Below are 27847 nucleotides of genomic sequence, written 5' to 3' on the forward strand. Positions count from 1 at the left end.
GGCATAAAGACACATTCTAGTTATAAAGCCGGAGTATAATTAATATGTTAAGTATTGCCTTTCTCTAAATAAATCAGAAATCAATCTTTTACATCTCTGGAGTTTGGTTCCTCTCTTATCACATAAGGGTACTTAAGTATATTGTTATCAAAGATTCTGACCTCTTTCTTCCAAATCTATAATCTATGCTCCAAATCTAAGATACAGACCATGAGGCAAGTTAAGAATTACTGAGCATAAAATGAAGTAAATAAGAGAAAAATTGGTCAACAGGAACATCAACAGCCATAATGCAGCTTAAATGTTAACTGCTTAAAATACCTTTCACTTTTATGAGCTATAAAACAGCACCTTTACAAAATACTCTAAGAACACAGTTTGGATTTCCAGACTGATCTTTGTTGCTCACGGAACGGGGAAATTCCCAAGTGAAGAGGAGACGCGGGACGCCAGGCAGATATTCCGCCTGGCGAAGCCGGGGGTGGCGGCGGCCGGCCCTACCCAGCACTCCCCACAGGGCGCACTTGTCCCGGTGCCCCGTTGAACCGGCAACTGGAGACGTGAGAGGGCTGGACTTGAGACTGAGCTAGACTTGAACAGTGGGCCAGCCCAGGGGATTGCAGGAACAGAGCGTTAGGATTGGCCCAGTGGGACGAACAAAACCCCGATTTCAAACAAGCCCCGTGCAGACGGCCCGAGACGCTCTGAGGGGGAGGGGCGGCCACCATTACCGAGGTAACCCGCCCCAACTGAGATACACGCCCACTGCTGACGCAGCCTGCCGTCGCCGAGGCAACCCGCTACAACAGAGAGACTCCGACGCAGGGCGTGGCAGAGAACAGCAGAACAGCGGAGCCAGGGTGAGCCTCACAACAGCAGGGCGGAGCCTCGGCAGGCAAACAGTGGCTAGTCTGCATCCTAGCTGGGCAGGACCTCAACGGACATCCAAAAATAAAGCCCAAACCCCTCAACACAGAGCATTTGAGAAAAAAAAAGGGTTTTTTTAATGAGCTCTGTTGCAGCAGAATCAAACATAGCAGCCTAACAGCCCTGAATGAACAACACAGCTCACAGCTCAGCAATTAAACCCCTATAAAGTACAAACTGTCTCCTCAAGCAGCTCCCTGACCCCTCTATATCCAAAAGACTGACATTAGGCAGGCACCATCCTGGGATAAAGATAGCAGAAAAAGAAACTGGTAGCATCCATCGCTGTGCCACAGCTGCTAGAGGTGCACCCCAGACAAGCAGGGTCTGGAGCAGACCTCAGCACTCGTACAGCGAAGGGGCTAGACTGGTAGAAGGAAAACCAAGCAACAGAAATACTTCATCATCAACATTCAGGGTGTCCACTCAGAGACGCAATCGAAAAGTCAGCAACTACGCAGACGACCAGCGGACAAATCCACAAAGATGGGAAGAAACCAGCGCAAAAAGGAGGAAAACACCCAAAACCAGAACACCTCGCCTCCTAGAAAGGACCAAAACTCCTCACCAGCAAGGGAACAAAGCTGGACGGAGAATGACTGTGACGAAATGACGGAATTAGACTTCAGAAGGTGGATAATGAGAAACTTTGGTGAGCTAAAAGATCATGTATTAAATCAATGCAAAGAAACTAAGAACCTTGAGAAAAGATTTAAAAAAAGATTTGAGGAAATGATAACAAGAATGGATAACTTAGAGAGGAATATGAATGAATTAAAAGAGCTGAGAAACACAATACGAGAACTTCGTGAAGCATGCACAAGTTTCAATAGCCGAATTGACCAGGCAGAAGAAAGAATATCTGAAGTCGAAGACCAACTCAATGAAATAAAACGAGAAACCAAGATCAGAGAAAAAAACGCAAAAAGGAATGAACAAAGTCTCCAAGAAATGTGGGACTATGTGAAAAGACCTAACCTACGTTTGATAGGTGTACCAGAAGGGGACGAAGAGAATGAATCCAAGCTGGAAAATACTCTTCAGGACATCATCCAGGAAAATTTCCCCCACCTAGCAAGACAGGCCAACACTCAATTGCAGGAAATTCAGAGAACACCACAAAGATACTCCACAAGAAGAGCAACCCCAAGGCACATAATCGTCAGATTCAAAAGGGTTGAAATAAAGGAGAGAATACTAAGGGCAGCCAGAGAGAAAGGTCGGGTCACCCACAAAGGGAAGCCCATCAGACTCACAGCAGATCTCTCGGCAGAAACACTACAAGCCAGAAGAGAGTGGGGGCCAATATTCAACATTCTTAAAGAAAAGAACTTTCAACCCAGAATTTCATATCCAGCCAAACTGAGCTTCAGAAGTGAAGGAAAAATAAAATCCTTTGCGAACAAGCAAGTACTCAGAGATTTTGTCACCACCAGGCCTGCTTTACAAGAGCTCCTAAAAGAGGCACTACACATAGAAAGGATCAACCAGTACCAGCCATTCCAAAATCACACTGAATGCTAAAGAGCATCAACATAATGAAGAATCTACAACAACTAACAGGCAAAACAGCCACTTAGCATCAAAATGGCAGTATCAAATTCACACATAACAATATTAACCCTAAATGTAAATGGACTAAATGCACCAATCAAAAGACACAGACTGGCAAATTGGATAAAAAGCCAAAACCCATCAGTGTGCTGTATCCAGGAAACCCATCTCACATGCAAGGATACACAAAGGCTCAAAATAAAGGGATGGAGGAAGATTTACCAACCAAATGGAAAGCAAAAAAAAGCAGGAGTTGCAATTCTCATCTCCGATAAAATAGACTTTAAAGCAACAAAGATCAAAAGAGACAAAGAAGGCCATTACATAATGGTAAAAGGATCGATACAACAAGAAGAGCTAACGATCCTAAACATATATGGACCCAATGCAGGAGCACCCAGATACATAAGGCAAGTTCTTAAGGACTTACAAAAGGACTTAGACTCCCACACAATAATAGTGGGAGACTTTAACACTCCACTGTCAATACTAGACAGATCTACCAGACAAAAAATCAACAAGGATATCCAGGGCTTGAACTCAGACCTGGAGCAAGCAAACCTGATAGACATTTACAGAACTCTCCACCCCAAATCCACAGAATACACATTCTTCTCAGCACCACATCACACCTACTCTAAAATTGACCACATAATTGGAAGTAAAGCACTGCTCAACAAATGCAAAACAACTGAAATCATAACAAACAGTCTCTCAGACCATAGTGCAATCAAGTTAGAACTTAGAATTCAGAAACAGACCCAGAACCGCACAGCTTCATGGAAACTGAACAACTGGCTCTTGAATGTTGACTGGGTAAACAACGAAATGAAGGCAGAAATAAAGAAGTTCTTCGAAACCAATGAGAACGAAGACACAACGTGCCAGAACCTCTGGGACACATTTAAAGCAGTCTCTAGAGGAAAGTATATAGCAATAAGTGCCCATATGAGGAGAATGGAGAGATCCAAAATTGACACCCTATCGTCAAAATTGAAAGAGCTAGAGGACCAAGACCAAAAAAACTCAAAACCCAGCAAAAGACAAGAAATAACTAAGATCAGAGCTGAGCTGAAGGAGATTGAGACACGAAAAACCCTTCAAAAAATCAATAAATCCAAGAGCTGGTTTTTTGAAAAGATCAACAAAATAGACAGACCACTAGCCAGATTGATTAAAAAGAAAAGAGAGAACAACCAAATAGATGCAATAAAAAATGATAAAGGGGAAATCACCACAGATTCCACAGAAATTCAAACCATCATCAGAGAATATTACAAACAACTCTATGCACATAAACTAGTAAACCTGGAAGAAATGGACAAATTCCTGGATTCCTGTGTCCTCCCAAGCCTAAACCAGGAGGAAGCTGAAACTATGAATAGACCAATAACAAGGTCTGAAGTTGAGGCAGCAATTAAGAGCCTACCACACAAAAAAAGCCCAGGTCCAGACGGGTTCACAGCCGAATTCTACCAGACACACAAGGAAGAGCTGGCACCATTTCTTCTAAAACTATTTCAAACAATCCAAAAAGAGGGAATCCTTCCCAAATCATTTTATGAGACCAACATCATTCTGATACCAAAACCCGGCAGAGACCCAACGAGAAAAGAAAACTTCAGGCCAATATCCATGATGAACATAGATGCAAAAATCTTCAATAAAATATTGGCAAGCCGATTGCAACAGCAAATCAAAAAACTTATTCATCATGATCAAGTAGGATTCATCCCGGGGATGCAAGGCTGGTTCAACATACGCAAGTCTATAAATGTAATTCACCACATAAACAGAACCAAAAACAAAAACCACATGATTATCTCAATTGACGCAGAGAAGGCATTTGACAAAATTCAACAGCCCTTTATGCTAAAAACCCTCAATAAACTCGGTATCGATGGAACGTATCTCAAAGTAATAAAAGCTATTTATGACAAACCAACAGCCAATATCATACTGAATGGGCAAAAACTGGAAGCATTCCCTTTGAAATCTGGCACTAGACAAGGATGCCCTCTTTCACCACTCCTATTCAATATAGTACTGGAAGTTCTAGCCAGAGCAATCAGGCAAGAAAAAGAAATAAAGGGTATTCAAATAGGAAAGGTGGAAGCCAAATTGTCTCTATTTGCAGACGACATGATAGTATACCTAGAAGACCCCATTGCCTCAGCCCAAAAACTCCTGAAACTGATAAGCAACTTCAGCAAAGTCTCAGGATATAAAATCAATGTGCAAAAATCACAAGCATTCGTCTACACCAATAGCAGACTTAAAGAAAGCCAAATCAAGAGCGAACTGCCATTCGCAATTGCTACAAAAAGAATAAAATACCTTGGAATACAACTCACAAGGAACGTAAGAGACCTCTTCAAGGAGAACTACAAACCACTGCTCAATGAAATCAGAGAGTACACAAACAGATGGAGAAACATTCCATGTTCATGGTTAGGAAGAATTAATATCGTGAAAATGGCTATACTGCCCAAAGTAATTTACAGAATCAACGCTATCCCCATCAAGCTACCATTGACTTTCTTCACAGAACTGGAAAAAACCACCATGAACTTCATATGGAACCAAAAGAGAGCCCGCATAGCCAAGTCAATTCTAAGCAAAAAGAACACAGCGGAGGGCATCACACTACCGGATTTCAAACTATACTACAAGGCTACAGTAATCAAAACAGCATGGTACTGGTACCAAAACAGAGATATAGACCAATGGAACAAAACAGAGGCACCGGAGGCAACACAACATACATACAACTATACAATCTTTGATAAACCTGACAAAAACAAGCAATGGGGAAAGGATTCCATGTTTAACAAATGGTGTTGGGAAAACTGGCTAGCCATGTGCAGAAAGCAGAAACTGGACCCCTTCCTGACACCTTACATCAAAATTAACTCCAGATGGATTAAAGACTTAAACATAAGACCTGGCACCATAAAAACCCTAGAAGAAAATCTAGGCAAAACTATCCAGGACATAGGAGTAGGCAAGGACTTCATGAACAAAACACCAAAAGCATTGGCAACAAAAGCCAAAATAGACAAATGGGACCTAATCAAACTCCACAGCTTCTGCACGGCAAAAGAAACAGTCACTAGAGTGGATCGGCAACCAAGAGAATGGGAAAAAATTTTCGCAGTTTACCCATCTGACAAAGGGATGATATCCAGAATTTACAAAGAACTCAAACAGATTTACAGGAAAAAAACAAACAAGCCCATTCAAAAGTGGGCAAAGGATATGAACAGATACTTTACGAAAGAAGACATATATGAGGCCAACAATCATATGAAAAAATGCTCATCGTCACTGGTCATCAGAGAGATGCAAATCAAAACCACATTGAGATACCATCTCACGCCAGTTAGAATGGCGATCATTAAAAAATCTGGAGACAACAGATGCTGGAGAGGATGTGGAGAAAAAGGAACACTTTTACACTGCTGGTGGGAGTGTAAATTAGTTCAACCATTGTGGAAGACGGTGTGGCGATTCCTCAAGGCCTTAGAAATAGAAATTCCATTTGACCCAGCAATCCCATTACTGGGTATATATCCAAAAGACTATAAATCCTTCTACTATAAGGACACATGTACACGAATGTTCATTGCAGCACTGTTTACAATAGCAAAGACCTGGAATCAACCCAAATGCCCATTGATAATAGACTGGATTGGAAAAATGTGGCACATATACACCATGGAATATTATGCAGCAATCAGAAATGATGAGTTTGTGTCGTTTGTAGGGACATGGATGAATCTGGAGAACATCATCCTCAGCAAACTGACACAAGAACAGAAAATGAAACACCGCATATTCTCAGTCATAGGTGGGTGATGAAAAATAAGAACACATGGACACAGAAAGGGGAGTACTAAACACTGGGGTCTATTGGGGGGAAAAGGGGAGGGCAACTGGGAGGGGGAGGTGGGGAGGGATAGCCTGGGGAGAAAAGCCAAATGTGGGTGAAGGGGAGAAGAAAAGAAAGCACACTGCCATGTGTGTACCTACGCAACTGTCTTGCGTGCTCTGCTCATGTACCCCAAAACCTATAATCCAATAAAAAATTAATTAAAAAAAAAAAAAAAAAACCACAGTTTGTAATATGCTATATTTTAGAGGAACATTTATAAAAACGCTTTTATATCTCATCTTCCCGATGTTTTGAAACTAAATTATATTTTCCAAAAGTTTTGCACATATATATGGAAATTTATTAGACTGAATTAGGTACAGAATAAAAATAAAAATAGCCATTCTTTGAAATACCTATCTGAAATACCTTCATTAATTTCTCCTCATACATATTCTCCAAATGTTTTGCACATATATATGTGGAAATTTGATTAGACTGAATTAGGTACAGAATAAAAATTAAAATAGCCATTCTTTGAAATACCTATCTGAAATATCTTCATTAATTTCTCCTCACACATGATTCATCTAAAATGTTACTTCTAAACCAGGCATGGTAACTAAGACCTGTAGTCCCAGCCAATTGAGAGGTCAAGGTGAGAGATCACTTAACCCCCAGGAATTCAAATCCAGCCTGGGCAATATAATGAACCCTCGTCACTTTAAAAAAAAAAAAGTCATTTCCTTGTCCATATTTTTGCTGAATACTAGACTGAGTTATTTCTTCACATAAAACTTCCTAATATATCACTTAACATCTAATAAAAATTGTTTATTGTGTTATAGATACTGTGTATGTTTGTAGATGTGTATGCCTGTATACACATATAATCTTTTACTACTACATTGAGCTGCTGCATTAGTCCGTTCTCATACTGCTATAAAAAACTGCCCAAGACTGGGTAATTTATAAAGGAAAGAGGTTAAATTGACTCACAGTTCAGCATGGCTCTGGAGGCCTCAGGAAACTCACAACCATGATGGAAGGCGAAGGAGAAGGAAGCAAGGCACCTTCTTCACAAGACTGCAGGAGGAAGTGCCAAACAAAGGCGGATCACGAGAACAGCATGGAGGAAACAGCCCCCATGATTCAATTACCTCCACCTGCTCTCTCTCCCTTGACATGTGGGGATAATGGAGATTACAATTCAAGATGAGATATGGGTGTAGACAAAAAGCCTAGCCATATCAGCTCCTAAATGGCAGAGGTTATTGTTTTTCACTAACCTTGTTATCTCTAGTGGCAGTACTCATGAGTTTATTACATTAACAGATTTTGAAGACATTCTACATAAATACCATGGTGCTAGGCTATGAGGTAGACTCAAGTGATTTTAAAAAATGGTAATTTTTAGGCTATGTATTTATCATGAAACCCAAACTTTTATAAACCATCTTCAGAATTTGGATAAATTATACAAAAAATAAACTTATACCGAGAAAGAGATTACTCTATGATTCAAAGATTCTCTTTATAGATACCAGTTAGTCTCATGTGGACAACATCAGGCTTATTGCTAGACTGAATGATTTCCTTTGAATTACTTTAGAGTCTTTGGGAAAAAGGTGAAGGAAATTTCTTACTAGAGGATGTCTCCAATATAACTGAATTTATTTTGCATCTCCTAAGTATTGACTCAATCTGATTGTTCACCTTGGTCCCAGATTGGTATTTAAAACTGTATCTTGTCTAATAAAACTGTTTTGAAAGTGACTAAGTAAATTTACACTCAGAAAAGTGCTAGTGGTATTCTCAAAGGCACAGTGGTTGTTGAGAATAAGTCCACCCTTTTTCTCTGAACATAATTGTTAACAGGTTTCCTGTTTTTTTTTTACTGTACTTTACCGTAATAAATTTTAATGCACCAAAGGTGCTGGAGCTGATGTCTTCAAAAAGTATTCATAATAGAAGGAGTTGATGCCTGTAACAAACATTCCAATGTTCAATGTTGAGTATTCTGAAGGAGCCACAACTGCTGCTACTGTCCAATAGAGCTTGTAGAGAAACAGTTCATTTGTTTGCCTTTCTTATTTATTTTGAGAGAGTCCATAGGGCTTATACAGAAATAGCTCATTTGTTTGCCTTTCTTTTATTTTTATTTATTATTTATGTATTTATTTTTAGAGACAGAGTCTCACTCTATCCCCCAGACTGGAGTGCAGTGGCACAATCCCAGCTCATTGCAACCTCTGCCTCCCAGGTTCAAGTGATTCTCATGCCTCAGCCTCCCGGACAGCTGGGATAACAGGCACCTGCCACCTCGCCTGGCTAATTTTTGTATTTTTAGTAGAGATGGGGTTTTGCCACATTGGCCAAGCTGATCTCGAACTCCTGACCTCAGGTGATCTGCCTGCTTCAGCCTCCCAAAGGGCTGGGATTACAGGTGTGAGCCACTGCACCCAGCCTGCCTTTCTTTTTTAAATACGCCTTTTTAGAGCAGTTTTATGTTCACTGCAAAAGGTTTCAATTTTTAAGTGGTAATTCCTATATGATATTTGATCTTGGAAAACTTAATATGAAGTCTCTTATCTAACAGGAAAGGGATGAAGGCTGTATTTCTTTTTTGGATGACTTATCTTTACTTTGAATATAAAAAGCCATAGGCTCAAAAACACAAAGAGATACAACTACACACCTACCAGGATGTCTATTTAAACAAGGAAAACAGTAAGTTTTGGTCTGTTGTGGAGGAATTTGAATCCTCCTGCATTGCTGTGGAAATACAAAATGGTGCAGTCACTGTCGATAACAGTTGGGTGGTTCCTCAAATAATTAAACATGTAATTACCATATGATCTGTCAATTCCACTCCCAGTTATATATGCAAAGAACTGAAGACAGACTTACACAGGTATTTGTATATCAATGTTCACTGCAGCATTATTTACAATAAATAGCCAAAAGGTGGCAACAACCTAAGTGTGAAAAGTGCATAGATAAACAAAATGTGGTATATGCATACAATGGAATATTATTCAGCCATAAAAAGAAATGAAGTAGTGATAAATGCTACAACATAAATAAATCTTGAGGGTACTGTACTAAGCAAAATAAGCCAGATGTAAAAGGACAACTACTATATGACTCCACTTACATAAATATCTAGAATAGGCAAATTGATAGAGACAATATAAATTAGTGGTTATTGAAAGCTGGGGGGAGAGAGGAATGGAAAGTAACTGTAATGCATACAAAGTTTCTGTTAGCTATTGTGTTAGTGTGTCTTCATGTTGCATAAGGAAATAACTGAGACTGGATAATTTATAAAGAAAATCTAAACAAATTTCCTCATAGCAGAAGGTGAAATAGGAGCAGGCACATCACATGGCAAGAAAGGGAGCAAACGGGAGAAGAAAAAGGTCCCACACGCTTTGAAACAACCAGATCTTGCCTGAACTCAGAGCAATAATTCACTCAACACTAAGGGGATGGCATCAAGCCATTTATGAGGGATCCCATCCCATGATCAACAACTCCCACTAGGCCCCACCTCCAACACTGGGGACATTTCAACAAGATCTGGAAGGAACACACATCCAAACCACATCAGGTATAATGAAGATGCTTTGGAAAATATTGTTCAGTAACAAAAAGAAATGAACTATTAAGCCGCAAAGACACAGAGGAACTGTAAATGTACCTCGCTAAGTCAAAGAAGCCAATCTGAAAAGGCTACCTCTGGCTACATTCTGAAAAAAGCCAAATGATGGAGATGGTAAAAAGATCACTGGTTGTTAGGGGTTGGTGGGGGTGATAAAGAGAAAGAGGAAGGGATGAATAGGTAGACACAAAGGTGGTTGTAACAGTGAAACTCTTTTATGATAGTGTAATGGTGGATACATGTCATTATATATTTGTCAGAACCTATAGGATATATTTGGCTCCTCGGTTTTAACAAACATGTCACACAAATGCAAGACGTTAATAAATGGGAGAAAGACAGTACATGAAAGCACTCTATACTTCCTTTACATTTTTCTATAAACTTAAAACTTATTTTAAAAAGTTCATAAATTTTTTTTTAAGTTTTAGAAACAATGTGATGATTGCACAACATCGTGAATGTAATTAATGCCTGATTTGTATGCCTGTAAATTGCTAAACTGTAAATTTCATGTTATATATATTTTGCCACATTAAAAGACAAAGCATTCCTTTTAGTTTTAATAAGAAAATAATCCTGTGATTCTAGTGGGGGAAATGGTAATAGTGAATCACATTCCAATGTAGAAATTGATGAAAATCTTCATGGAAAAAATTCTCACCAAATATTACTCCACAATAATAATGAGATTTAATTTTATTTTTTAATGCTCCCATGTGAACAAAAACAATATTTTGAAGGATCTCTGGTTGCAACAACATGGAAAGCCCGAGCTTCCAGGTAGTTCCTCTTACAACTAAAAAATACAGAACACAACACAACAAGAAAAGCACAGGACACTGTTGAAAGATAGAAAAAAAAAAAGGCTGACTCCCTAGGGGCCTCACAATTTGAGAATTAATATGGCAATGAGTCCCCTGCATCTCCTCATTGCCTCCCAAATACCCCAAACAGGGTCATACAGAAGACTCCAATGTAGAACCACCAAGAGGCAAAGACAAAAAACAACAACAAAAAAGCTTCAAGAAAAGCCTGCTCCTAACTAGCAAAGGAATGAGCAGAAAAAGGGTGGGCAAACAGCAAAAAACATTTTTGGCAATATCTGCCTGACTCCAGGAATCATCAATGGAAAAACAGCTTTACCGCCCACTTTTGGCAGGCCAAATGGTACATTAAATTTCCACTCCAAAAACCTCTAACCTATTCTGTCCTTGCTGGTATCCTAACTTACCCACCAACAGCCAATCAGGAAATCCGGCAGGCTAATTTTCCATCATCTGCCAGATAGGCTGGGGGACTGTCACTGAGACAGAAGCAGGCAGAACTGATTTTACATTTCCCTCTGTGGATCGCATGCATTCCTCTAACTGATCAGTGTATACATGGTGCAGCAGCAAGCTAAGCCTCATCCTGATCCAGCAGTAAGGAGATTTATTAAGAAGGAAATCCAGAACCAGGCATGGTGGCTCCTGCCTGTAATCCCAGCACTTTGGAAGGCCGAGGCGGGCGGATCACCTGAGGTCAGGAGTTCAAGACCAGCCTGGCCAGCATGGTGCTGGCCAACATGGTGAAACCCCATCTCTACTAAAAACACAAAATTAGCCAGGTGTGGTGGCACACACCTGTAGTCCCAGCTACTTGGGAGGCTGCAGCAGGAGAATCTCTTAAATCCAGGAGGTGGAGGTTGCAGTTAGCCAAGACCATGCCACTGCACTCCAGCCTGGGCAACAGAGTGAGACTCCATCTCAAAAAAAAAAAAAAAAAAAAAAAAAAGAAGAAGAAGAAGGAAACACAAAGCACAGCTAATAACCACTGTGCCTGTTGTTAGTAGGGTCATGGGGCCCAGTAAAGATTTGAGCCTGAACTCCCACACAACAACAAAAAGACCCTACAAGTAGGGGCTAATTAGTATTCTGCTTTCCTCCTACCCCTGGTGTCACTGATCCCAATAGGAGCTGGGTCTCCATACCTACCCAGAAGTAAAGAGACTTGTGAAAACTGATTATGCAAAATGGAGATTTTTTTTTTGGTCACACCCAAAAAAATAGAGTGGTAGGAGTCTTAGGGAAAAACATTCTAGGAACTATCTGGAAAGCCCAATCCAGAACCACAATAGCCTGCCGTGACTTTAAGATTATAAGGTTTAGCTAGAAACTGCCACTCACCAATCAGAATTCACCAGCCCCTGTAAGACACTGCCAACACTAATGAAATTTCAAAAAAGGTTACATAAGCTTTCTCTGTTCCCCCAATAATTCTCCTTTGTTCTTCAGACATACCTAAGGGCTACCCCAGTTTGTATGTTCCAAACTGCAATTCTTGTATATTATTTCCAAATAAAATCTTTGCTTGGAGACTTGTCTCTCTCTCTATATATATTTATTTTATGCTGACAGACTGAAGAGGCAGTGTCAAGCAGGGCTACTCAGCCTTCCTATTCTCTACTCCAACCATCAGGATCAGCAGAGCCCAGAAGGAAGCAGAGTCCCAACCCACTCTGAACCAATGCAGCCAAAGAAGGTGAAGAAATGCAGAGCTGGTGGGCACTCCACTTCCCCATACTTCTCCTGGTAGCAGTAGGCTCAGCAGGAGACCGATGTTAAACCCAAACCAGAGGCAAACAGGGAGGTAGACCACTTTCTCAAGTAGGCATCAGTGGGCTAAGGAGGTGAACATGCACATCCTGTCTGCAAGGGCAATGCAAGTCAGTGTCCCACTTTGCTGTGGTGGTACTGGGGAAAAGGGCAGGTAGTCAGAAGGTGAGTATATACTCACCCAGCCCTCATGTTCATGTTAGACATCAACAGGGGTCCTAGCTGCTTAAAAAATAAAAGGAAAAGAAAAGAAAAAAAAAGATGCAGACCATCATAATATCCAGAAATCACTGTCATCCCAAGAACCAGGAAATCATACCATGAATGAGAAAAAACAACCAACAGATGTCAAAACTAAAATGAATCAAATGTTTAAATTATCTGACAGAATTTTAAAGTAACCATCAAAGACATGTTTCAAAAAAACTTCAAAATTCTTTTTAAAAATGGAGAATCTCAGCAAAGAAACACAATTTTTAAAAACAACCAAATAGGAATTATAGAACTGAAAAATATCATAACCCAAATGAACTCGATGGATGGGCTCAACATTAAGGTGGAGATGACAGAGAAAATCTCCAGGCTCAGATGGTTTCACAGGAAAATTTTACCACACTTCTATCAGATTTAAAATAGAATTAACACCTAATAAGGGTTCAGTACACATGCTTCCAAAATAGTTTAAGCTGGAAAAATTTGAGAAAATCTCAGAAGCAGGCAGATCACTCTTACCTTCCTCCTGCTCTTCTTCCCTGTCCCAGGTCATAAAATCTAGAAAGGATTTTCTCACAAACCCCTGAAGCAAGCCATAAGACAATCATTTGAGAGGTGTCCTTCTTATATTCAGAAGAAAGGAACATCCAGATCGCTGATGATTTAGGTTCACAGAAAAGAATCTGAATTAACAGACATTGCTATATTTCCTCCAGTTTGTTACCACTAGGTCATACTTTTGAATCCAATCATATACACACTATCTAACAGACATTGCTATATTTCCTCCAGTTTGTTACCACTAGGTCATACTTTTGAATCCAATCATATACACACTATCTACTTCTTTATCAAACCTAGCATTAAAAGAACACAGGTTTAGCCCAGGAACAGGGTATGCCCTCTAGAAGCCCCAGCTACTTCAGTTGTTGAGGACAGTGGATACCTTGAACCCAGGAGCTCAAGTCCAGCTTGGGCAACATAGTGATACTTTGTCTCTTAAAATAAAAATGATGACTGGATGCAGTGGCTCACACCTGTAATCCCAGCACTCTGGGAGGCCGAGGCGGATGGATCACCTGAGGTTAGAAGTTCAAGACCAGCCTGGCCAATATGGAGAAACCCTGTTTCTCCTAAAAATACAAAAATTAGCTGGACATGGTAGTGGGTGCTTGTAATCCCAGCTACTCAGGGATAAGGCTGGAGAATCACTTGAACCCAGGAGGCAGAGGCTGCAATGAGCTGAGATCGCCCCACTGCACTCCAGCCTGGGTGACAGAGCAAGATTCTGTCTCAAAAAAAAAAATGACAACCCACACACAGATATACCATTCTTCAGGTTTCTTTCCCTTATAAGGGCTATGTGCCACATAAAACTTCTATTATATAAATGTATCTTTTCTCTTGTTAATCTGTCTTTTGTTATATGCGTTTCAGCATGAGCCTAAGATGATTGAAGAAAAGACGTTTTTCCTCCCCAACACATCAATTTTACACAATCTGTTCCAGAAAATAAAGGATGAGGGAAAACACCTGATTTTATGACTATTATTAATTACTCTTACATGAAAATACTGTACAAAAAGACCAAAGGAAAGTACAAAACTAAAAAATGACAGACCAATTGTTCTCATGAACTTAGAGGCAAAATCATCAACAAAACATTAGCAAATCAAGCCCAGCAATAAAGAAAAATAATTACAGCAGTTCCCCTTTACCATGGTTTCACTTTCTGAGGTTTTAGTTATCTACTGTCAACTAGGGTCAAAAAATATTACATGGAAAATTCAAGAAATAAACAATTCATAAGTTTTAAATTGCACACTTTTCTGGGTAGCATGATGAAATCTCACTCTGGCCCACCCAGGACATGAATCACCCCTTTGTGAAGCATGTACACACTTCTATAGGATACCTGCCCATTAGTCACTTTGCTGCCTTCAAAGTTATCCTATCAACTGTCACAGCATCACAGTGGTTGTGTTCAAGTCACTTTTATTTTATTTAATAATGATTCCAAGGGCAAGCGCAGTGATGCTGCCAATTCCAATTCGCCAAAGAGAAGCCATAACATGGTTTCTTAAAATGGAAAGGTAAAAGTTCTTCATTTAACAAGGAAAGGAAAAAAATCTTACACTGAGATTACTAAGACCTATGGTAAAAACGAATCGTCTATTCATGAAATCAGGAAAAAGGAAAAGGATTTTCTTGCTAGTATTGCTGTCCCACTTCAAACTGCAAAAGTGATGGCCACAATGCATGATAAGTACTTAGTGAAGGTGGAAAAGGCATTAAATTTGTGGAAGATAATGAACAGAAATGTGTTCTAAGTTATAGCAATCAGGTTTGGTACTACTTGCAGTTTAATGCATCCACTGGGGGTCTTGGAATGTATTCCCCACATATAAGGAGAGACTACTGTATATACAATAACCAGTGGAATTTATTCCAGGCATGCAAGCCTGTTACAACATATGTAAATCAATCAGTGTAATCCACCCTGTCTACAGCCTAAAGATATTTATATGATCATATAAATTGATGCTAAAAAATCATTCAACATAATTCAACATCATTTCATGATTAAAAAAAAAAACTCTCAGTAATGCTGGTTCTCACCTCTACTGTACTCATTGCGGACCTCAGCACTTACCACCCTTAAACAATGGTATTCATTTTTATAGGTAATTTGAGTTCACTTCATTGCAGACTTTTTGTTCTTTTAAATAGGTAGAAAAAGAGTTTATTGTATAATGAGCCTTTAAAGTGGCAATATCATTGGCACCCTACTTCCCTTCCTTCCTCCCTCCCCCGTTCCCTCCTTCCTTCCTGGGTTCAAGCCATTCCCTGCCTCAGCCTCCCGAGTAGCTGGGACTACAGGGGCACACCACCACACCCAGCTAATTTTTTTGTATTTTTAGTAGAGATAGGGTTTCACCATGTTGGTCAGGATGGTCTCAATCTCCCGACCTTGTGATCTACCTGCTTCAGCATCCCGAAGTGCTGGGATTACAGGCATGAGCCACCAGATCTGGACCACTAGCCTTTTCTTAGAAAGAACTTAAAAAAATAAATAAATAAATGTGAGAGATCATTTAGTTTGTCTTACTTACCAAACAAAATTATATGGGGCAAAAGCAAATTTTATGAGAAACACTAGTAAGTAAAATAAAATATTTCAGATAATTAATGTATCATTTAGTGTTCTTTATTTTTCTCCTTACCATCTTCATAAATCACAAGGTTCTAAGTCTTAAATATAAAACAAAACCTTTAAGACAGTCTCTAAAATGAAAAATATAATTTTTATTATGAATATATTTCATGTTCATTTTGGTTCAACTAATAAAAAATGTTAATGTTCTCATCAATCCAAGATTTCAGAGAAACATGGTTCCCCTATTAAAAAAATTAAGCCTCAAGGAAATTCATGAGCCAATCCTATTCACTGGACCAAACCTATAGAGGAAACCATAAGATGGGTGTGAGTAAGGAAAACTGTAGTTGGTATTTATTTGAAAAGGTAAAGTAGGATTTCTGTATCAATCCCCAAGGCCAAAAGACCACCCAAGGACATTTTCACTGGTCAAAGCTTAGAAATCAAAGAGGAAGTCCTCACCACCAAAGAAAACAACACTCTTTCCAGTAAAATTTATTTGTGAAACCAAGAGCCTTACCTTTGAGACCCCTTTTTTACAGAGGAATAGCACAATTGATTTTATTTTTATTGGAAAGCCATTAATAACCCCACGTTCCTTGATGTCCCAAGTTATATGTAACACAACTGGCCACTTTCAATAAGCATAGGATTCAAAACCGTTTCTGAAAAGTTACCATGTAAAAATCCCTTTAAAAGCATAGCAAAATTTAAACTTTTTAACTTATCTTCCCTTTGGAACTAGGCCAAAGGAATGTCCCACTGCATGCAGACCTGGGGCATCATTATTTTCATGAATGTTCTGCACAACAATATTCAGAAAGCTTTAATATACATTCCAAAGAAATAGATTCCATTATGAAAGACTTCAACCTTTGTGTTAAACTAATGAATTAGCTTTACTATAAAACTTGTTAAAGCTTTAATATGCACTGCAACTCTCCAATTGATAATATATACTATGAAATATTTCCCAAAATATGTGACTAAGAAATAAAAATTTTATGGCAAAAAAAAACTATATATAAGCTTGAAAAACATTCTGAATTCTGTGAAATACAGTTTGAGAAATAGTATTTTAACTGCAAACTAAAATGGATGAGGAATTCTCGTTGGCCCAAAGAAATCAGTGGTTTCAATGCAAAGCTTCCCAAAGAAAGACACAACAAGAATAAGATAAACCAAAAACTTAACATTTAACTTTTAAAAATGTTTTTACGTATGTAAACTCCATATACAGGCCAATTCTTTGTGCTGAAACTTATGTGGAAAAAAAAATTATGGAAGACTTTGTTGGGTTATTCTCATTTACACCATTAAATTGAGTTGGGAGTAAACCCATAAGGTAGAATGAAAATAGATACTGAAAATTTAGATAGCTTATGAGGGAAGATTTTAAAAATAAATATTTTAAGAAAATAAAAAGACAAGCTATAAACTGTCTTTGTAAAAGATTTATCTGATCAAGGACTAGTATCTAAAATATACAAAGAACTCTTAAAATTCAACAGTAAGAAAATAAGAATCTCAAACATGAGTCCAAATATCCAAACAGACACCTCACCAAAGAATGTACACACATGCCAAATAAGCACATGAAAAGATTATCAACATGTCATTATGTTGCAAATTAAGCTAAACAATGAGCTATAACTACATACCTTTCAGAATGGCTAAAACCCAAAACAGTAACAATATCCTGTGCTGACAAAGGTGTGGAGCAAGCAACAGGAACTCTCAATTACTGCTGGTGGGAATGCAAAATGATTTGCCACTTTGGAAGATAATTTGATAGTCTCTTATAAAACTAAACATATTCTTACTACAGGATCCAGCAATCAAATTCCTTGGTATTTACTCAAGGGAGTAAAAAATGTATGTCCACATACAAACCTACACACAAATGCTTATAGCAGCTTTATTTATAATTGCCAAAACTCATAAGCAACCAAGACGTCCTTCAATAGGTGAATGGATAAAAAAAACTGTGGTATATCCATATAATGAAACATTATTCAGCAATAAAAATAAATGAGCTACCAAGCCATGAAAAGACATAGAAGAACCTTAAATGTGCATTGGCAAGTAATAGAAGCCAATCTGAAAAGGCTATATACTATGTGATTCCACCTATATGACATTCCTAAAAAGACAAAACTATCAAGACAATAAAAAGATCAGTGTTTGCCAGAAATTCAGAGGGAGGAATGAGGAATAAATAGGTAGAGCACAGGGGATTTTTAAGGCAATGGGACTGTTCTGTATAATACCGTAATGGTGGAAAAATGTCATTACACATTGTCCAAACCCACAGAATATGAAACACCAAGAGTGAATCCTAAACTATGAACTTTAGTTGATAATAATGTATCAATATTGGCTCATCAAATGTAATTAAAACTTGGGGGGAAGAACTCGGTATTTTCAGCTCAATTATTCTGTAAATATTAACTGCTCTTAAAAATAAAGCCTATACGGTGGCTCACGCCTGTAATCCCAGCACTTCGGGAGGCCGACGCTGGTGGATCACGAGGTCAAGAGATCGAGACCATACTGGTCAGTATGGTGAAACCCCGTCTCAACTAAAAACACAAAAAATTAGCTGGGCACTGTGGCACGTGCCTGTAATCCCAGCTACTCAGGAGGCTGAGGCAGGAGAATTGCCTGAACCCAGGAGGCGGAGGTTGCGGTGAGCCGAGATTGCGCCATTGCACTCCAGCCTGGGTAAACAAGAGCGAAACTAGGTCTCAAAAAAAAAAAAAAAAAAAACAAAGCCTAAAAATAAGATAAATGTGAGCACTTTAAAAGAGAAAATGTTATCTACATTGAAATTTTACAAAAATATTTTTATCAAATCACCAATTCCACATTAAGACCAATAACAAGTATTTATGTCATTTCTCCCAGCAAAAGCAGAGAAGACATTATTTATTACCTCAGCATTTTTAGTGTCTGCTGCTTAAACAATTCAGGTCATGAGACTAAAAAATATTAATATACCTACTTTCTTAAATTTATACAAACAAATTTTACATCTTTAACATTTTATTTCGGTCTTCTCATATTAACTTACTTTACTGAGTAAATGGATGTCAGAGAAACGGCTATGTTGAAAAGGGCAACAGTAGTTCACTGAAAACTCTGCCACAGAAATAAGTCTTCCTATCTGTTAATCCAGTGCTCCCATTCTCTAAATCCCTTCAATTTAGATTTCTAGAAGTTGGCATTCCCAGTATACTTCTAATACATTTTGCAGGCAGTTACTCGAATTCTCTTAGTCATCTGATGAAAGAAGTCAGGGTTCTCATGCTGGCATTACGGAACTGGTTGTAATATAGATTTTGGAGGGTGAAAATAATAAGTTTATAGGGAAATATTATGCCTTCTGTTTATGTAACATTTTGATTTATTAAAACAAAACTGTTTGAAAAAGCAAAAAGCTGATTAAACATAAGAATTATGTTCTTTGAAATGAATAATTTCAAAGAATGGTTAACTTGGGATCAGATGAACCTTGATTACTTCAAAAGAACACATTGTAATTTATTTCAGCTTTAATTTTAGGTTTTTAAAGAGTATGTTTATAACTCAAATAAGTCAGCCTAACAAGGATGAATAATTAGGTAATTTTTGGTGTTGCTCTTTAAATTTTATTAATAAGCTATTTAAATAAAGTGTACTTAATCTTAGACCTAAGAAAAAATTTGCACACTTTATAAGCCTGTATCATATAATAAAGCATAAAGCATTCAACAGATTCCTTAGTATTTCGAATCAAAGTAAAGTGGTTAACTCTGAGAATAAAAGGCATAGAGAACTTAACAACTCGTTGATTATGACTCATCACACCACACTAAAGCAGGTCCCTACCGCAAAGAATTTAGCTACAACACATAGAGAAAATCAGAAATATAAAATTCTGTAAGGTTTAAGACACAAAAATAACTATGACTTCTAGTATTATAGATATAAAATATGCAAAATTTTAAGAAAATGTGTCCGACTCTTTTGCTCTTTGAACCATTTTATAAAAAGGTTTTGTTATGACCAGGCCAAATTTTCTACAATCAGTAGAGTCACACCAGGTTGTAACTTTTATTAGGGATTAAATCCTAAAGATTATAATATGGAATTCTTAGAGTGAGCCCTCATACAGATAATTAACATCAGCTCTGTAAACTAACATACAGCTTTTGAAATTTTAACTATTTTATCTATTTATATAAAATGTGTCTTAGTTTAAACACACATTGAACAGAGTATACATCAGTTCCACATTAGAAATTTAAAATATCAGGTTATACACCTGGGTTTTCAGCTTCCTTTTTCAGTGGTTTCATTCATTAGAAATTAAAGACAACTTTTTGTTGATCATTAATAGCAGGTCTTTACATGGTCTATGTGGTTATTTCACAACTGACGTGCTTTTATAACCAAGAGGATTCTGTCAAACTTTACATTTTATGGTATGCATTTAAAAAATAAAATGTACATTTTTTTCCATCATCCAAATAAGAAAATCATCTTATCTTTATTATGCATATTTTAAACGTAACACATGTACTCCTGTTTTCACGAGAATCATGCTATATAGAACCTGGTTAAGAAGGAAAACAATCTGAATAATACTTAAAAGTCTTGTTTGCAGAGTGGAGGAAGAAGAAAAACCATCCCTATTATACATCTACAAATATAATTTTTTTTTACTAAACCTATTGTTTACAACAAAATACAGAAATCATTAAGTTTAAAGAATATTATTCAAGTGCCTGTTGTATTGATAACTGTTTTCTACTAAAAAGGAACAGAGTAAAATTATCATTCAAACCTCATGACTAAATTGTTGAAGGAAAAATTATTTATTTTCTAATGGCTTCATAAGCACATGCAACAAAACATTTTTGTTAAATAAATACACACACACATATGTATACAGTCAAAAGCAGTTCTCCAAAGCAGCATCAAGGTTAATAAAAAATACATTAGTTCTAATAAAAATACACTATACATTATAGTTACATGCAACAAAAGAATGCAACTGCAATAGAAAAAACATTAAACTGAACCTGCTGTGATATTTTTATTATAGTCATTTAAATCAATACAACTTAAACCCAATCTCATCCTGAGCAGTATTCATCTAATCTCAGAATGCTTAACAATTTTTACTCCAATAGGTCGACTACTATACTTTAGGCAAATTTGTTTCCAGGATACCAAATCATAAAAGGTAAAACTCAAATGCTTTAACCACTGTGAAAAGATCTATAAATGGCAGTGTAATGTTTTTCAGTTGAAATCTATGAATCTAATTCTTGAGTGTTTGCAAATTTTCTGTAATATTTCTTGTATAAATTTTTATATCAATAAAAAACAATGAACTGGCAGCCAAAGGCTTTTTGTGGCAGCATAATGGAAAAGAGAAAGAGAAAGGACATGAGATGAGGCTAGCTTAATATAAAATAATGGCCAAGTGATGTTATGACATATTATAAAAAGGCTTCCTAATAACTAGAATAGAGAAAAGTCACAGGAAATTGTGTTATCTTATCGAAAAAGAGAGCCATAACCAGAGCTTTCCAACCCATCCCCTTAGGAACAAAAGCCACCAATTGGGTACAGGTGTGTAGATTTTAATGCTCTCAGTCTACAGAATAGCTGGCTGGTGGGCCAGAGGTATTCAGGAGCCCTTAAATTGTCTGCTGTCAAGAATAACCTTATGCTTCTATATCCAGTGGCCCTATGAATATTACCTTTGTAACTTGTGCCATAATATCAAAAGGATCGCAAAGCACTGGGAAGATGTAACAAACTCTTAGACCACAGTAGTCACATTAAGAAAGGGAATTTATTTTCAGGAGTTAAAAGTCTCTCACATCAAATCAAGGTTATTATTTTGATTGTGATATGACCAATTTGTTTTTCATTTCTAAATTTGTTTTGACTTAGTAGTTTCAATAGATTTAAATGCAATGAACAAATGCTATCTAGGTTTTTATGTTTGTTCACATTTCAGTAACATCAGCGGGAAAATGCTTGAAGTTAAAACCAGGATACATATGACTTATTTTCCTCTTTTAATAGTATCTTCAGAAAATATAAGGTGAAAAACAATTGGATTAGTGAGTCTTAGAGAAAACTAGTTTGACTCTCACTCGGGTCTGTAGTTACAAACTTTGTGATCCTGGACAAGTTACTTATATCTGTTTTCTTATTTGTAAGATGGGAATAATGATAGTTCTTATCTAAGGAAGGGGAAGACTCAATGCCTATGTAAGCTGGCATATAGTAACAAATATTTACGGGTTAGAAAAGAGAGCTGACACTAGCATGCTAAAAATATATTTCACATCCATCAAAATATACTTTTAGCTTATCTAATCTACCATACATAAAACAAAATGGAAATCTGACTTTACATCTATGATAATATTCGATCATTTTAAAAGGGGATGGGGCAGTTATATTGCTTTAGAAGTACTCCTACCATTCTAAAAATACTGTCCCGCAGCTGTTTAAAATTTATTTTCTTAGACCATAGCACCACTGTTTGGTTGTTTCCAATTTCTAAAACCACAAATAGTAAAAGTGTACTCAGTCTACTGCAAACATAAATAGCAAATGCACGCTTCAGCACTTTCTAAAGGATATGGAAATTGGCAACAAAAATGCAGTTCATGTTGAAAATTTACGACACCCCTGCCATATTTCTTCAGAAATACAATCAGGTAAAAATTAGGAAGATCTCTACCAGCTGGGTGGTATTTTTGTGTTTTTATACTTATATTTTCACTAACTGAAAGACTTTCATTATGCAACTTCTGGCACTTGATAAAATAGAGCAATAGTACCTTTGCTAAAACCACAGTTTCTTTGGTTATGTTTAGCATTACACAAACATCTTTCACCTTAGATATCCTTTTGCATTAGACTGTTTAATTTTAAACTGACTGAAGAGAATATCTTTTTTCAGAATATTATGCTTTCTGGATATCATTAAGGACAAGAACTGTATTTTCATGACTTCTCAAAGATCATGTGTGTGTGTTTCAATTATTAGGCATTTGGGTCTATAAAAATAGTGTGACAACTACTGATAAAAGATGGGAATACAAAAATTATTCAAGAAAACATGGAGAAGATTGACTTACAGTGCTGCTTTATTATTTTTTTAAACCCTGTCTTTAAAAAATACATAAAAAGCCACATCATAGATTTACCATCTCTTCCTTGGTAAGGATACATCTAAAATAACACATCCTCAGCTTCTGAGGAGGAGGAAAAAAAAATCCTTGCTGCATAAATTAACATAAAAATCATTTTAATGCTAAATTCAACAGAGGAGAAAAAATTTTGTTATTAGACATAATTCTTCAATACTTTTTTCTCATTTCAATATTAAAATTGCTACTGCTACATATTTAAGTTGGTTTTAAGTATCAGCAATAGGAATATTTAAAGGTTTTTTTAAAATTTTTGATGCATTCAATAAAATTGTTCAATTAACATTGAATGAACAAATATTCAAGTAAATGGACAGAAAATGGCACTTGGTCATTTCCGGTAATTTTTGTTTTTCATGAAATTTTTTAAATAAATGACTCAAAAACTGATGAACAATAGTTCACACTATGATCTAATAAATGATTTTTAAGAAAAATAAATCTACCAAGGAATTTTTAAGTGGCTCCTGTTTTACATGGTGTTTCCTCTTTATATGCATTGTTACAAGTGCATTTTACCAATAAACATTTTTCAAAAATCATTTAAATTTGTGCTTATTCAGTTGGATGAATACTTCATATGTCCCTTATATGTTTTTTAGAACCAATTTTAAAAGTAAGAATTCAAATTGAAATATGCAATGTAACAAAATTAAGGTAAGCTATGAGAAACACAAAAACTTGGGGCTATCTGCAGGAAAAAAGTTGACTTTGTACTATTTTTTAGTTTACTTAAATATGAAGATAAAGAGTGTAAAACCATTATGCATTGCATTTTTAGGCCCCACACATATTGAGACCTAAAAATACAATGCATAATCGTTTTAACCCATATCTTTTAATAAGCATTTGATTTTGTTAGATGATTGCTTTTCAAAGTGTAAAGTGAATCTAACTGCCAAATTAATCACATACAAAAGAAACGAATTACATACAACTTAAGAAACATAAAGCTGTATTTCTCATTTGCAGTTAGCATCTATTCAGACTGTAAACTTATAAAAGCATTCAGATTTATTCCTACTTTGAATACTGTTTCATAACACAAACTTGATAATGTTCCACCACTGCATTTCTAGAGATGATTATCTAAAAATCTCTCAAAGTTCTCAATTTATCTTTTGATAAATCTGCTTTTGATATCTGCTGAACAAGATATTATCTGAAATGTTACATGATTTGAATTGCCCATTTTTTTACTTCAAAATGATATTTAATCATATTTTCCTAAAATAAGAGCTGGTCTAATCAATATGAAAGCCAGGCAGGAACAAAATGTTTTTAAAATAGCTTTTCAAAATAGGAATACATATTCTAGTGATACAGTTTTCTGATATGAAACAGAATCACTTTTACAAATATTGAGTGCCACTCTGTATTCAGCATCGGCAGAAAAAATATAAAGGTATAAACGTCACCTCATTTGCTGTAAGTTCTGAGATGGAAATACTGAATTAAACACTGGTGGCTCATGGAACATACAAGCATTGCAATTTAAAACTAGAAACTTTCCTCCTAATACTTTATAATATCTTTTGGTTAAAATATCTTTTTTCTTAATTAACCATGAGAAAACGCAGAGAAGGAAAAGAATTAGTCCCAATAATTTGCTGAAAATTTCACTTGTGAAAACAAATCAACTTTCTGAACTTGGGGACAGCCATATAACAATGAATCAACAACTCATCTTTAACAGTGGCATACTTAAAAGAATTTCCCTTTTAAACCTGTTTATTTTTTAAGAAAATTAGTATGATCCAGGGTTATTTATAACAGGTAAAATGAGCCTTTTGACTAAGCTGCTATATCTTTTTAATACTATATACACAGTCCTTGATTTACTCTGAGTTAAGTCACACTACCTGAAGTTACATCATTTGGAACACCAATATCTTAATTATTACCATGAAATAGCTACCTATTGTTTTTAAATAAACATACTTATTTTAAGCTTTGAATAACATGAAACTAAGTCATGTAATTAAGGATATAGAAAAATGCAACAGAATAGCTACATAACAGACCAATTACAACATTTTACTTCCCATACTGTTACTTTACAAATATCTGTATTATTTTATAACATTTTAAAATCTTAAGACTAGAAATAATTACAACCTTTGCTAGTGCTAATAAGGGCTGTTATCATATTTAAAGACACAGTATCTTTAAAATTAGAAATGCATACAATTTTGTATTTCAAAATTTATTAGCTCAAAGACAATAAAATACACCTATTTCTTAAAAATTATATTTAAAATACTTTTGTTGCATTGGATTAAATATATATATGTGATTAACGAATGCTTCTAACATAAAGAATTAAGTCTATTTCTCCATGCCAGAAAAAAATCAATTCAGCTTTTTCTTTTCTTTTTTTTTTTTTTTTTTTTTTTGCAATGGAGTCTCACTCTGTCACCTAGGATGGAGTACAGTGGTGCCATCTTGGCTCACTGCAACCTCCGCCTCCCAGGTTCAAAGCAATTCTCCTGCCTTAGCCTCCCGAGTAGCTATGATTACAGGCACCTGCCACCACACCCAACTAATTTTGTATTTTTAGTAAAGACAGGGTTTCACCATGTTGGTCAGGCCAGTCACAAACTCCTAACCTCGTGATCTGCCTGCCTTGGCCTCCCAAAGTGCTGGAATTATAGGTGTGAGCCACCATGCCAGGCTTAATTCAGCTTAATTTTTAACTATCTTATTATACCATTCAGAACTTAAATTACATACAAATGATGTAACCTGAGATCTACTCTGGTAATCTGAGGAATTACAATTAAAGCATGAATCTCCACAATTCTGCAGCACCTTAAGTAATTTTATGAAAAAAAGTATTTTTTTGCATATTTATTCTTTAAATCCTTAAGATCATTTCCTGAAATTCTTACACTGAAAAAAAAAAGTCATTCACTTTAGAATAAAAAATATAGCAAAAATACTTGGTCATCCAATAGACTATTTTTCCTACGTTATGGTCAGGCAACCAAACCCACGAAATATAGAAGATTGACATTTGTAGGTAATTCAATAGTCAGATGATAATTTTTCAGTAGTTTCTCAGTAGCATAATTTATCACATTACTTGAAACCACTGTTAAACCTGTAACACATTTTCTGTTTCTCTGCGGGTATTTTTTTTCTATCTTTAACCCTAAAAGGAATCTTTTATCTGACAGCAGTACAAAAGCATTCATAATTCAGAAATGTTTTTCTTTTTTGCAATACATGACTTTGAACTCAGATTTTTCAAAGATTAAACATTATGTTTCTTTAAGACTAGAGTCTTATTTTATATGAGTCTGTGGCCTAACTGACAAGAATTTTTCTATTCCAGGGAAAGTCAGTCAGTTTGTAACTGAAATACCATAATCTAGCTTCCATCCATATAAACATCTGCAAAGACTGACTCAGTCAAATGTTATATGCCCCATCAACGAAATCAGAGAATGTAAGAATCATTATTCTATATGAGAAAGAAAAATCTTCTGTATGACAGAGAAAAATGAAAAGCAAAATGATAGAAAATAAGACATTTATAATTTTTAAAATTAATTAGTAACAATATATACTAAGTGTAAATATTTATGTTAATATTTCCTATTAGATTCTATGAATACCTAATAAACCTAAAATGTGAACACAGTGAGTGCCAGATTTATATATTTTCTAATTGTATTATCACACAAAACATTGTTCGTATAAATGCCATACATATTTTATTGTCTATTTCTAATAAGTTACCATTAAATGAAAGTTAAAATTTTCAATTTTAAATGAAAACAAGTATGAATTATTACATTAATGAAAAATTAACCCACGATCAAAATGTCCAAAGTATATCCCATTTTGATGCACAGTTTTTTAAAAATTAACAAACAAGATCCTAAAATTTCATATTTTTAGCTGCAGCTGGTAAAAAAACTAACAGATATTATATGCTAATAGTACTTCTGATGTGCACAGTACTATTTGTAAGCACTTTACATTTTTGAACCTTAATGCTCAAAACACCTTTCACTTTATAAACTAAAAAATTAAGTTCATAGGGGTTAAGTAGCTTACCAAAAGTCACACAGTTATTAGGTGACAGTTTGGTTCCAAAGTTCATTCTCTTTAGGCCTACCCTGATAAGCATCACTGTAATATAAGATTTTGTAAAATATGAAAGAAAAAAAAGGTGGTATTCACTGACATAATGCCTAGAACAAATTTATGTCAAATATTCTTATTTGAGGATGCTACAATTAACTTTACATAAATTATCATACTGGTAATAAAATGTACCCTATTTGTTATCATTTTCATTCAAAGTAACAAAATCAATGTTTATCTCTTATCAATTTGAATTAAATAGTCATGTGTACAGATATACACATAAGCACATATGTATTACTTCCTTATGAGAACAATACAAAGAATTTAATATAAATGGATTTACTAAAATCAAGCATAAAAGTATTTTCTGATGATTAGTAACTTATACAATAAAATAATTAAGTATATATGTTAGCCTGCATTTCCTTAACCAAAATTTCAATATTTAACTTTAAATGAATGATACAGATAACAATCATTCATCTTATTTGAAATGTGAACTAAGTTACCCTTTTAACTGTTCCATGTTTTAAAGTTCAG

At 35.9% G+C, this 27847-nt stretch overlaps 1 protein-coding gene across 20 annotated transcripts in view; it reads right to left on the bottom strand.

Annotated features, from left to right (window-relative positions):
- The window catches only part of SUPT3H (SPT3 homolog, SAGA and STAGA complex component), a 554097-nt gene that overhangs the window by 374986 nt on the left and 151264 nt on the right, over window positions 1-27847 (bottom strand). For 10 of the 20 annotated variants that reach the window (XM_078369331.1, XM_054254049.2, XM_078369330.1 and 7 more), the window contains one exon: window positions 7355-7441. The exons of the other annotated variants lie outside the window; for them this stretch is intronic. The gene's annotated coding sequence lies outside the window, so the exon portion shown is untranslated. The remainder of the gene's footprint in view (window positions 1-7354; window positions 7442-27847) is intronic. 20 annotated transcript variants of the gene reach the window in all.

The sequence above is a fragment of the Callithrix jacchus genome, chromosome 4, assembly GCF_049354715.1.
Source record: "Callithrix jacchus isolate 240 chromosome 4, calJac240_pri, whole genome shotgun sequence".
Taxonomy (NCBI): domain Eukaryota; kingdom Metazoa; phylum Chordata; class Mammalia; order Primates; family Cebidae; genus Callithrix; species Callithrix jacchus.